The sequence below is a fragment of the Enhydra lutris genome, unplaced genomic scaffold, assembly GCF_002288905.1.
Source record: "Enhydra lutris kenyoni isolate GAN:26980312 unplaced genomic scaffold, ASM228890v2 scaffoldscaffold3, whole genome shotgun sequence".
Classification (NCBI taxonomy): domain Eukaryota; kingdom Metazoa; phylum Chordata; class Mammalia; order Carnivora; family Mustelidae; genus Enhydra; species Enhydra lutris.
In genome coordinates, this window is record NW_019154087.1 from 35,187,505 (window position 1) to 35,199,747 (window position 12,243).

Below are 12,243 nucleotides of genomic sequence, written 5' to 3' on the forward strand. Positions count from 1 at the left end.
GCCTTTGTTAATCAGTAGGAACATAAATTTTAAATAGAATACCTGGATTCCTTAAGTAGTTAAAAGAATAAGTCTCACTTGGAATAGAAATATTGGCTGTCCTTTTTTTTTTTTTTTTAATGAGGCAGCAAACTAGGGTACTCTGACATAAACGGTTATTTATAAAAAAATTACATCATGTAGTATAAAGTAGCAGTGAGACCTATCTAACTCCATGCAGAAAAGATAATTGATGTGTTACTGCTGTATTTCACAATTTAGTTTTCCCACGCATGGGAGATATGCTGGGAATTAGTCTATTCCATCTTCTTAATGAGACTTATCTATTACCTCAGATAATGTATTTATTTTCTTCACCAGCAGGACTAACTGTGTATTGGAGTGAAGTTTTCAGCAATTATTAGGAAGAAAATTTACCAACAGATATAAAGGGAATAGTCTATCTTTCCACGTGTCTATGTGTCGAGATAAAATGAAATGGCAGGGGTGTGCTGTCATGAAGCGGATGTTGACTCCCACAGTTCCTGTGCAAGCTCATGAGAGCTGCTTGCAATTTTTCTGTGATAATAGCAAGAGAGCTATGCATGGCACTGTTTACTTACTTGATGATAGTATGGGAGGCTTCAATAACTCAGAGAAGAGGCTTGATAAAAATGGAGTGTCATTTAGTCCTGATAACGATCGTCAGAGAGACTGTGTGGCTAGTTTCTTTATTCAGAAATAGGTCTGATGATACCATATGTGGTTATGTACAAAGTGGAGGCATTTGTGAAGCCTGCTATTTCGCTACTTTCCCCCAAACTTGACATAAGCAGCCTTTCACATCTGTTCCAAATCTTGGTGAATTAGAAATAAAAGCAACCTAGCTAAGTGGGGATCTGAAATATTTGTAAGAACTTTGATGACTACTTGTGGGAGTGCAATTTACCCATGTTTGGATATCTAGTTATATTTGTCAGTAACTCCATTGCTCAGAATATTGGTAAATTGTAAAGAATCTTTACCTTGCATATGGCAGTAAAGAATAGTGGTTACTGCACTCTACTGGTTTCTAGATAAGTAAAAAGGATAAAACCCTCCGATGAAAGTATCACTAAAGTAAAATTAAGCTTTTTTAAAAAAAGATATTATTTATTTATTTTTGCAAGAGAGAGAGAGAAGTGTGAGAGAGATCATGAACTGGGGGAGAGGCAGATAGAGAGAGAGAGGCAGGCTCCCTGCTAAGCAGGGAGCCCGATGTAGGGCTTGATCCCAGAACCCTGGGATCACGACCTGAGCTGAAGATCCCTAACTGACTGAGCCACCCAGGTGCCCCAAAACTCAAGCTTTATAGATCACTGCAAGTGATGGCATTCCATCTACAATACATTGGCACACTGCCACAGCAACAAGGGTAATGTGAGAAATAGACACACTTCGCAGCACGAGTAACATGACCCATGTTACTTACTTTCTAGGAGAAGAGACTACACTCTATGAGACTATAGTGAACTGATATTCATGTAGTTGTAATGAAAAAAAAAAAGAGACTTATGCTCTTATCTAGTTTTTGCAGTGAGGCATGACTTGCAACATGAATTGGAGGAAATTAAAACATAAGGAGTGCTTTTAGATTCTTTGTTACACTAAGCAGCAAGTGATTTCTCAGTGAGTCTCCATGATGCTCCACAGAGCTCTGGAGAGCCCCTAGGATTTTTCAGATATAAGAATTGTCTAAGATGCATGAACAAGATAAGCTGGTATTGGGGTGAACATCTCTAGGGATGAGAGAGGAGAGAGAGTGTTATTGCTTAATGTCACTGATCATAGCCTGAGACCATTGGTCAGAATTCCCAAGTTTCTGAATTTTTAATTTTTTTAAACTTTGGATTCTATTCTCCTTCAGTTCTGGGCAATGGTTGCCTGGAGCCATGCAGATGGTAAGTATGGTCAACAGTGTCCATAGAGATGATATCTAATAACTGATGACAGGGCTCATTAAGTCTTAGCACTAATCCCCATCCCACTCCCCCCACCACCCAAGAATCAATGGCAACTATTCAGTTTCTCTTCTATCATCTTCTCCTACCCTGTGTTAGTTTTACCATTTTCACTTATGATAAATCAGGATATGATCCATAGAGAAAAATGAGGATACATAAGGATGAAAGGTACAAACCCAATATACTAGGTGTTTTAGTGAGCAAAAATAGATGAGATGAATTCTACTCATGAAACCACTTGCAAATATGCAGGTGGATGAAAGGCATCATAAAATATGATCAAAGAGAAATCAAATAATGACAGTGAGGGACAGATAAGAGTTTAGGACATCTGAAGGAGAGGAAACAGTTTAAGGATTGAGTTTTTTGGAAGAGGAGAGTGTAGCAGTAAAGAATATGAATATAGAGTTAGACCAACCTGGGTGGAATCCTTGTTTCCTTACTTCCTGAGTATGTACTGGCAAAGCAATGTGACCCCTCTGAGCTTCATTTTTTCTAGTCCAGGAAATGAAATAATACTGATCTTAAACTGTAGTGTGCATTCATCGTGCTCAGCATGATATTAAGTTCTCCATACCAGGCAGCTAATATTATATTCACTATAAAGACTAACATGGTGCATCCATGATGAGAGAGTAGCGTCCATTTTCTTACAGGGTTCCAATTTCTCTTTTTGGAATTGAACACTGACACAGACAACAACTAAGTCCAAACCCATTGTGCTGCCTAAGGTCAAATGTCTGATCTGATAGTTTAGCCAAGAAAATAAATAGAGTGTGAAGTATTGAGATTGTAGGTGAGGAAGCAGGCAGCTGTGAAAAGCCTAGGAAAACAACATGAAGCTTTTAGGAGGCCAAGCCAGGGGCCAGAAGCCTTAGGAAGACAGAAGGACAGCCTCAATTTCAGTGCCATCATTTACTATCTTCTTAACGTTGACTTCTCACTGACCTGGGTTTAGTTTGAGGGACAGAATACAATGTGGGGTGAGGACACGACATTTCAATAGTGCTAGCTCCTTCTCCAGATTTCTTGTCAAGTTGAGACTGAGGAGGCCACTGAAGGACCTGTCACCACCGTACAGCAAATTCACAGCTGCCCAGGAAGCAACACAGTCAATCACTGTCCTTCCCACGAAGGCTGCAATCAGTAATGCCACAGGAGCATTTCCGCCCAAGAACCAATAACCGCCTGGAACTGTGGGAGACCCATTATGACCCTGAGAATGTGATGTGGAAAAATGGGATGAATAAAAGAGTTTACTTCGCCAAAAGGAAAAATACAAGAAAAGCAACACCAACACATGCTTAATTATGAAACCTTACTCTCACCCTAGGGGAGTTCATGGATTCTTTTTTTCTTTTTAAAGATTTTATATATCTATTTGACAGACAGAGATCACAAGTAGGCAGAGAGTCAGGCAGAGAGAGAGGAAGAAGCAGGCTCCCTGCTACACAGAGAGCCGGATGCCTGCATCCCAGAACCCTGAGACCATGACCTGAGCTGAAGGCAGAGGCTTAACCTACTGAGCCACCCAGGTGCCCCGAGTTCATGGATTCTTCAGCTAGCCACAGATCCACAGATCAGCCGAGAGTGCAATGGGTAGATCTGCTGTTATTTATGAGAATCTGACTCCTGGACGTTTCATGAGATCACATTTTAATTTTTGTTCTGGGCAGAAGAAAGGAGGTTGTCAGATGATACTCAGAATTTACATTACTTTTGTTTTGGATAATATTAAAAATCTACCTTTATTGATAGTATCAGTGCATTTTTATTTCTACGAGCTTTTGGGGACTTGAGAATGATCCTAACTCAGGTATTACCTGGACTTGGAAATTCCAGTCAGGATATTGACCCTCAGTTTAATTTACCTCTCGTTTAGCCCTGTAACACATCACCATAGCAACTCTCCCAATATTCTCTACATTTCCCCAACCCTGAACTGCCCTTCCACCTGTCTTGTTCTTAGCGGAGGATCTTATTGCCTACTTTATTGAGAAGATTAAGCCAGTGGAAGCCTGATGGTTGTAGGATGAAACTTCAGGTTGTCTCTGGTCCCTTCATCTTAGTCCCTTATGTTTTTTAAAATGACATCACTCTCTTCTATCCTAATTCTTACAAAAAGTGTGTCTACTCCGGTAAAAATTAGCTTTTAACGGAAAGCCTTTATCTCCAACCATATGTAACTATTCTTGAAGTTTCCCACTAGAATGATCAGAATCACTTGCATTTCCTCGGCTACAGACCAAAGATTCTTGTTTACTGGTTCAGAATCTTTGCCCCTGGGAATTCTCATCATCAAGCTGTGGTGGAACCACGGATTTATCCATCTTTGAACTCTCTCCAGAAGTTTGCTTCTAATTTTCTAATGAGTGTTTTGTTCCTTCAACCCAGTGATCTCTTTGATCTCTTCCAAAGGATTATGATGGTAATGGTGTCGGGGATCTTTGAGGGCTCTGCAGTACTTACCGTAATAGTTTGCACAGAAGGTGACGTCGTCAATTGATGCGCAGAGTGAAAGGCTGAGCTCAGGAGGGGAAACTAGTATGTGCTCACTGGGGGCAGTAGGCAGGAATAATGCCCAATATCTCCTCCTAGTTCTGGAGCACCCATCAATCTCTTGCATTATTCACTTTATGGTGATTCACTCATGTAAGTCTCAAAACCACCCTATGACTTTACTGATTTTATCCCTAGTCTTATGTATTTAGAAACCCAGGAACAAGGAAATGGAAGTCTTTTGTGTAAGATCATAGGGCTAGAGAGTGTTATTTTTTGGCTTGTTTTATTTTTGGCAGGGAGAGGGAGAACAAAAAACCTGTCCAAAGAGAGCATTGTAGAGGTTCCATTAAAGAAATATTACCTAGTTCTGTAGAACCAGGTGAGGTCACTTTGGCAAAAGTGATCAAAGAAAGTGTCATAAAGGAGGCAGCTACTTGAACTAAGGCTTTGAGATACAGAGTCTTGGTGGACCATTTCAGGAGCCATTTCAGGAGAAGGAACAGGACAGATGGAAGTGAAGTGGTTGGATAGAAGCTTCAGGTTGCCTCTGGTCTCTTTATCTGTTGAAGAAAGCTCAGCGCCACTAATTCTCCCTTCCCTACATACTCAATTCCAAGAATGAGAAAAAAAGAAAGATGACGGACAGGTGGTTCTACGAAGCATGGAAAGGAACTGTGATTGTTTTCCCATCAGTCATGAAACTTTCATTTTCCCCTTGAAAAATCATTCCAACTGCCCTTCTCCCTCCTTCCTAATCCATACTTTATTTTGCAAATGATCATTTCCCTCATATCTTGCCACTTTGATAAGCTGCATTTTAATTCATCAACCTTCTGAAAGCTCTTGTATCACAGAGGGAACTAGTACATTTTGAACACCGAAATTTAAACTTATAAAATACAACGAAACAGAAATGATCTTTAAAATCTTATCAATTTATCTGTCTCTCTCTGTCTCTCCCTCTCTTACATACACACATACACAATGAAGGAAGAATAAAAGGTTGGCATGCCCATCCCCATCCAATTTACCTAACGTACTTAATAAAATGAAGAAAATAATCAGGACCACGGTAACTTTTTGTTGATACCAAATGTGACTCTAACTGACTATACCTGTACTTTATCCAATTCTTGCCCTGGTTTACTTAACATTTATGACTTGGCAAGAATTCTTGACAACTACAATGAAATATGAAGATACAATACATTTATCACAATGATCTATGTTTTCCTTTGGGCCTTATTTCTAATGTGAAAAAAAAAAAAAAGCAAGAAAAGTAATTCAGAGCTCCTCCTGCCTTGAGCCCTTATCTCTGTCAGCCTCCACGTCATGTTAGACCTTGCAAGTAGAATGGATTATTTGGCACACATTAAAGTTATTTTAGGGGGTTAAACATACTAGAAATGAAAACAAAACAAAACAAAACAAAAAAACTGCAGGGCATTTTGATGGAAGTATGCTTGCTATCTTATGTATCTGCCTTTAAACAAAACCCTGGTTGAGATTCTTATAATCATTTAGTGCCCTTAGGCGTTTTTCACATGGGCAGAAGTGGTTTTAGACTCCCATTCAAAGACAAGTTCCAACTAATCACTCCTGGCCTCCTCCAACTCTCCAAGGAGCCATATGAATGATGGAGAGATGTTGTTATTTCTAAATTCTATCCTGCTTTTCAGTTTGTGGAGTCTCATGGAATCTTGCTGGGTAACAAATGACCAAATAAAAAACAAAAAAACCCACATTCTACTGTTACTGCACACAGATAATTTACATATAATGAAATCACACATGAATTAACTGTTGACCACAGTTACAATTTATAGGGTTTTCAGAATGAATGTCCATGCTACTTATTTGTATATCATTTACCAAATTCTTAGATGACAACTTACTACTAGATACGGACCCACATACCATCTCTATACAATGTCTCAACTCGGACTTCAGAATACCCTCAAACACTTTTTAGGTGAAATTGTGATTAATTTTATAGTTCATATTTTCTTGATAAGGAATTGATGTGTTTTTGTTTTTAATACTTCTTATACTTATTAATCTTTCTAAACATTTATCTAAATTTCCTTGAGATGTTAAACATCATATGCCCAAGGACACCTACTAGTCCAAAAACCAACACAGCCAAACAGTCATTTTGAATACAGCATTGGACTGTATTCACTTTTTTGTAGCTTTTTTTTTTTGAGTAGAAAACATTTTCTTTGCAGCTTAAAAAATAGTACTTACCTCATGGTGACACTGTGAGAATTAAGACATCCTAATTTTTTGAATGTCTTTAAGATAAATGATTTCAAATATTAGAACCAGTAATGAATTTTGCACTTGATAATATAACAGATTAACTTTGATTATTAGTATACTGTTTCTCTGAATGACTTAAAATATTTACATATAAGAATTTGATAAACAAATATGTACAGCAGTTTTTTGTGTATATAAGGTGATTAGTCTTCATAAAAAGAATAAAACTCAGTCAAACGGTGATTACCCACTTTTTTCAAAGTGCCTCATATGGCATAATATTCATTCATTCAACAAACAATTATTGAGCAGCTCTTATATGCTGGGCACTTAGCTGCTTCTGGAGAACAATAACAAGAAAGAGGAGATGATTCTTGCCCTCACCAATCACATAGCCAAGTGAGGCACATTGGCATTAATAAAATATTCACATGAATGTAATATCACAGTAGAGAGAAGAACTACACATGGGAGTTATTTGTAGCGTCTATAATCATGGTATTTGATGCATTCAAAAAATTACAAGGGTCAGAAGGAGTATACATGCTTTAGGACAGTTTTCCAAGTCTTTGGAAATAAATTGCTTTTATGGTGAAACTAAACAAAGAAGAATGGAAAAAGAAAAGTTACTCAAGACAGCCATTATTAAACTTCTGATTACATGTGCTTTGAAGCAATTCCTTTGAACTTTGTTTTAGTGGAGTAACAGGGCAGAAAGTGTTATGATCAGTTCTAATGAATGTCGTGTTACAGTTTTTTTTAAAGTATTATGTACCTTTTGCCAGGTATAGTTTGAGATAGAATAGACTCTTGTCTTCTGTAGTATGTAGACATATACACAAACAAAGTAGGAGTGAAAAATATTCTCTTCCATCTCCTTGTAAAAAAAACATCTGTGACTTTTTGTCAATACTTGCAAACACTTGCCTCCATTAAAAAGAATTGTATTTCTTGGTGAATTTTCCAGTGAGAAACAGAATTGACCAATTGGAATAAGTACAATGAACATAACCACCTGACCTATAAGTCCATTTTAATGACTGGACTAAGCAAGTGAAATAGCCTCACTGTGTTACAGGAAATGTCTGAAAAGAAAGTTTAAAATGATGCCTTGCAATATACTAATTGATTGGTTTCAATAATGTTCACGCCACACATAAAACAAAATTGGCATGACTACCAAACTCTTTGGTTTTTTTTTTTTCTTCTATTCAATATTTGGTACTTTTTCACAGTTTGGTAGTCCTATTGAAACCAAATCCAGGAGTGAAAACATGCCTTGAAATAATGATTCCTGAGAAAGACTGCAACCCAAATGTTCAACTGAAGTTCAAGGATTTGTAGAAAACAATGTATATTGGCTTGTACTTATCAGGAGAGTTGACTATCCTGCTTTTGTGACAAGTATTTAACCAACTCACCAGAGCATTCCAGCTGGGTTCCCTAAATAAAGTCTGAAATAAAGCATTTCTATGTCATAGTATTGGGGGGCTGAAATAGCCTTATGCTTTAAGAGTGGGCATTGGACTGTATTCACTTTTTTGTAGCTTTTTTTTTTTTTTTTTGGTAGCACAAGTGCAAAGCCCATTGTTACACAATACATATTTGTTATGAGTACTTGGTATCTGCTCCTTTCCACCATAAAATAATTTTTATGATTCATGACTTTGGGATATTGCTTGCCCTTTATTCTTTCTCAGTTAAAAGATAGCTTTTAGGGGTGCCTGGGTGGCTCAGTGGCTCTGCCTTCAGCTCAGGTCCTGATCCCAGGGTCCTGGGATGGAGCCCCGCATCGGGCTCTCTGCTCAGTGGGGAGCCTGCTTCCCTTCCTGTCTCTGCCTATTTGTGATCTCTGTCAAATAGATAAATAAATAAAAATCTTAAAAAAATAGCTTTTAGAATATACCAAAAATCCATATTTTACATGGAGAAATTTCTAGTTCTTTGGCACAGAAACACCTGTTGCTCATTGTTACACAGTCTATGGTAGTTCTGTTTACCTTGGGGTTTCTTGTAGAGCTAACATAATTAGACAACCAAGGCCCTGCTGCAAACATAGGGTGAACCTAACCGGGGACTACTGCAACAAGATCACTAACAATCATCGTTCAATTTTTTTCCCTTTGCTGAAAGAAAAATTCGCTCTGTGTGCAGCAACAATAACAACAACAAAGAAAAGAAAAAAGAGAAAAAACACACCATAACTAAAGCCATTGCAATTTTCATCTTCATTATAATTGGAAATGTAATTGTTTTCATTTTTAAACAATACATTTAATTGGATAAAACTGACTCCATATTTAACTTTTGAGTCAATATACAAAAAAAAAAAAGAAACAAAGAAAAGAAAAAGAAAGCTCAAACTGACTTAGCCCATGTTTTGCATTAAGTTCAAGTGTAAATGTAAAGAGAAGTCATTTTCCAAGCTTCCTGAACTTTGGTTTCCACTCAAAGGAGTATCTGCTATTGGGATTAAGGACCCACTCACCGCCCTTTGGTAACTTTATTTCCAAAGGAAATTCCTTATGCTCACTGAATGAAAAAAAATGTTACATATTTTTATAAATGTGTATCAGCTCTGCTATGTAATCTATTTTGTTAATCCTAGGAAATTAGAATTCTGTGGCTCAGGGAGGTAGTAAGCAGGAGACCACATTCTTCCTTTTCCTGACTTGACTTCTATCTTTTTCCCTAAGTCTTCTAAAATCTACTGTGATTTTGCAAAGCAGATGTACTTCCAATTGTCTATAAGGTCCACAATAACATTTTAAAAAAGATTTATTTATTTTAGAGAGAGAGAGAACTGAGAGAGAGAGAGAGAGAGTGGGGGGAGGAGCAGAGGGTTCCAAGCACACTCCGGGCTGAGCCTGACGTGGGACTCAATCACACGACATCGAGATCATGACCTCAATGAAAACCAAGAGTCGGGCCCTTGACCAACTGTGCCACCCAGACGTTCCAATTACATTCTCTTAAGATGAAATGTAGTTTCATTTACTTAAGATGAAATGTAGGTTTTTTTCTTCTAGAAAATCCACACTGGGTCAAGCAGTTGGTCATGAAAAAATGATGATGATCACAGTAAAAGTTGTTGCAGCTTAGAATTACTGAGCACTTCTGTGATACCAGTGCTGAGGGCTTTGCAACATGATTTTATTTCATCCTCAGAAGACGCTATAAGAAAGTTACTAACAATATATCCGTTTTACAGATGAAGGGACTAAGGCTAAGAGATGTTAAGATGCTCACTCTGTGAGGGCAGGGCTTGCAGTCTTCTCTTTTGCCAGTGCCTGGATTAGCACTTTGGAACCTACAGGGCACTTTTGAGTGCTCAGGAGCACTCAGTATATATACCCATAGACTAGATGAATGAATGAATTAGTAGTTGGATATATATGAGGAAAATTTAGGAAGATTCTAAGTGATGAAATTGACAATGATAAAATGTGGGGTATCAGAAATGACAGTTTCAAAAATAAACTATAGGATGGGGTGTCAGGATGGCTCAGTTGGTTAAGTGGCTGCCTTCGGTTTGGGTCATGATCCCAGGGTCCTAGGATCAAGCCCCACGTCAGGTTCCTTGCTCAGTGGAGAGTATGTGTCTCCCTCTCCCTCTGTCCCTCCCCTTGCTTGTGCTCTCTCACTTTCTTTCCCAAATAAATAAAATTTTTAAAAAATTAAAAAAAAACAAACCTCTAAGACTAGTAACAAAAAATGCCAAATAGAGGAAATTCACATATTTCTTAATCAGTAGTTGTTTTGGACATGACTGCTCATCAGAATCCCTTGGGGGTCATCTTTGAAAAAAGTGGCATACGTTTATACTATAAGAAAAAAAAAAACTGTAAAAAGGAATGTATAAATAAAAAAGTGAAAGTATCACATTTCCTTTGTTCTTACTCTTCCCCAAGCCTATTTCTCATATTTACCCACTATCAATAGTTCAACAGTTCCACACCCACATGTGAATATATACACCACTTTTTATTTTTAACGATTAAGAATATATCATAAAACTATTGTATTATTTGCTTATTTATTTATTTAGTTAGTTGACTTTTTAAAATTTAAAAATAATGTATGCTATGGATATCTGTCAGTATCAACATTGCATTCAACTGTATGGACAAACCATTGTTTATTTAAATCATCTCCCACTGATGGACATCTAAATGGTGTTTTTAATATAACAAAACTGAAGTAAAAATCCTTAAATGTATATCTTTCTATACCTTTTCAAGTATATTGGCAGGATAAATTTTTAGAAGTGATGTTACTAGGTCTAAGGGTAAATTGTTAACACCCACTGCCAACTTCCTTCAAAAAAGCTGTAACAATTTACTTGGGGAGGTTCTACAAAATACAGTCTCCTGGGCCTATATATATGTCCGCTGAATCAAAACCTTAGTAAGTCATGCCTGAGAATCTCTTTATACGTTTTAAAGCATTCCAGGTGAAACGAGTCAGGTGTGAAAACCATTGATCTAGATCTCTTCTTTTTGGGCAAAGTGTGGTTGAGAAAGGAACTAAAATCAGACTTGACACAATAGATGCAATGTGTTGAAATTATGTAATCCCTCAATTATCAACAATTAGATACGAATAATAATTTTCATTGCTTCCAAAATACGTTATCTTAATTTAGCCTTATAATCACTCCTTTTGAGTCAGTAGAAGAGAAGAGAAAAATGAACTAAAGTCCAGAAGCTTAAGACAATTCAAATAAAAATATGATAAAACCGATATTGGAATTCAGGTCCTTAAATTTTAAATCTTCTTTTCCTCCATGTCCCCTCCCATTATACTTTATAGCAAAGTGGATTATCACTGTATTGTTCTATCCTATTGGATATTTATGTGTAATGACTCTGTGGGAAATGTGATTTTAGATTTTAGAAGAAAGTTCAAGTATCATTTTAGGTCTTGTCTTACAGATCTATAGAAGACAATGAGACAGCCACTTGTCTGGGGCCAGTAAGAGTAATCAACATCTGTATCTAAACAGTCTCAAAAGATCTGAGGTTGGGACTCTAGCAACTTCAGTACACAGATTGGCCCTGATAATTTCTTTAAGTCTTTTTCTTTCTTTCTTTCCTTTTTTTTTTTTTAAAGTAATCTCTACACCTAATGTGGGGCTCAAACTTACAAACCTGAGATCAAGAGTCGTGTGCTCTATAGACTAAGCCAGCCAGGAGCTCTTCTAAGTCTTTAATTCTCAAAGATAAATGATTGGGACCATAGAAATAGCTAAAGAAAGTGGCTGCACTCTGTGGATTAGAGAACTAAGCTTAACCGGAATGCACAGAATGAGGGGGTCAGCTCCCCATGCCTCCCCAGGGTTCTGCCTAGTATATTGGAAGGTGGGGCTGCTATCCTGGGTGCTAAAGTATTTCAGTCAACAAAACCTCAATCAATAGTAAGTTAAAAAAACTTACCTTTCAAGGAAATTCCTGCCTGAACAAAGAGTAGAATGACATTTTTCTGAAGGTGAATTTTA

At 37.3% G+C, this 12,243-nt stretch overlaps 1 protein-coding gene across 2 annotated transcripts in view; it reads right to left on the reverse strand.

Annotated features, from left to right (window-relative positions):
* Positions 1-12,243, reverse strand: part of LOC111155139 (glutamate ionotropic receptor delta type subunit 2) — a 1,452,064-nt gene that overhangs the window by 16,200 nt on the left and 1,423,621 nt on the right. The gene's annotated exons all lie outside the window — the stretch shown is intronic.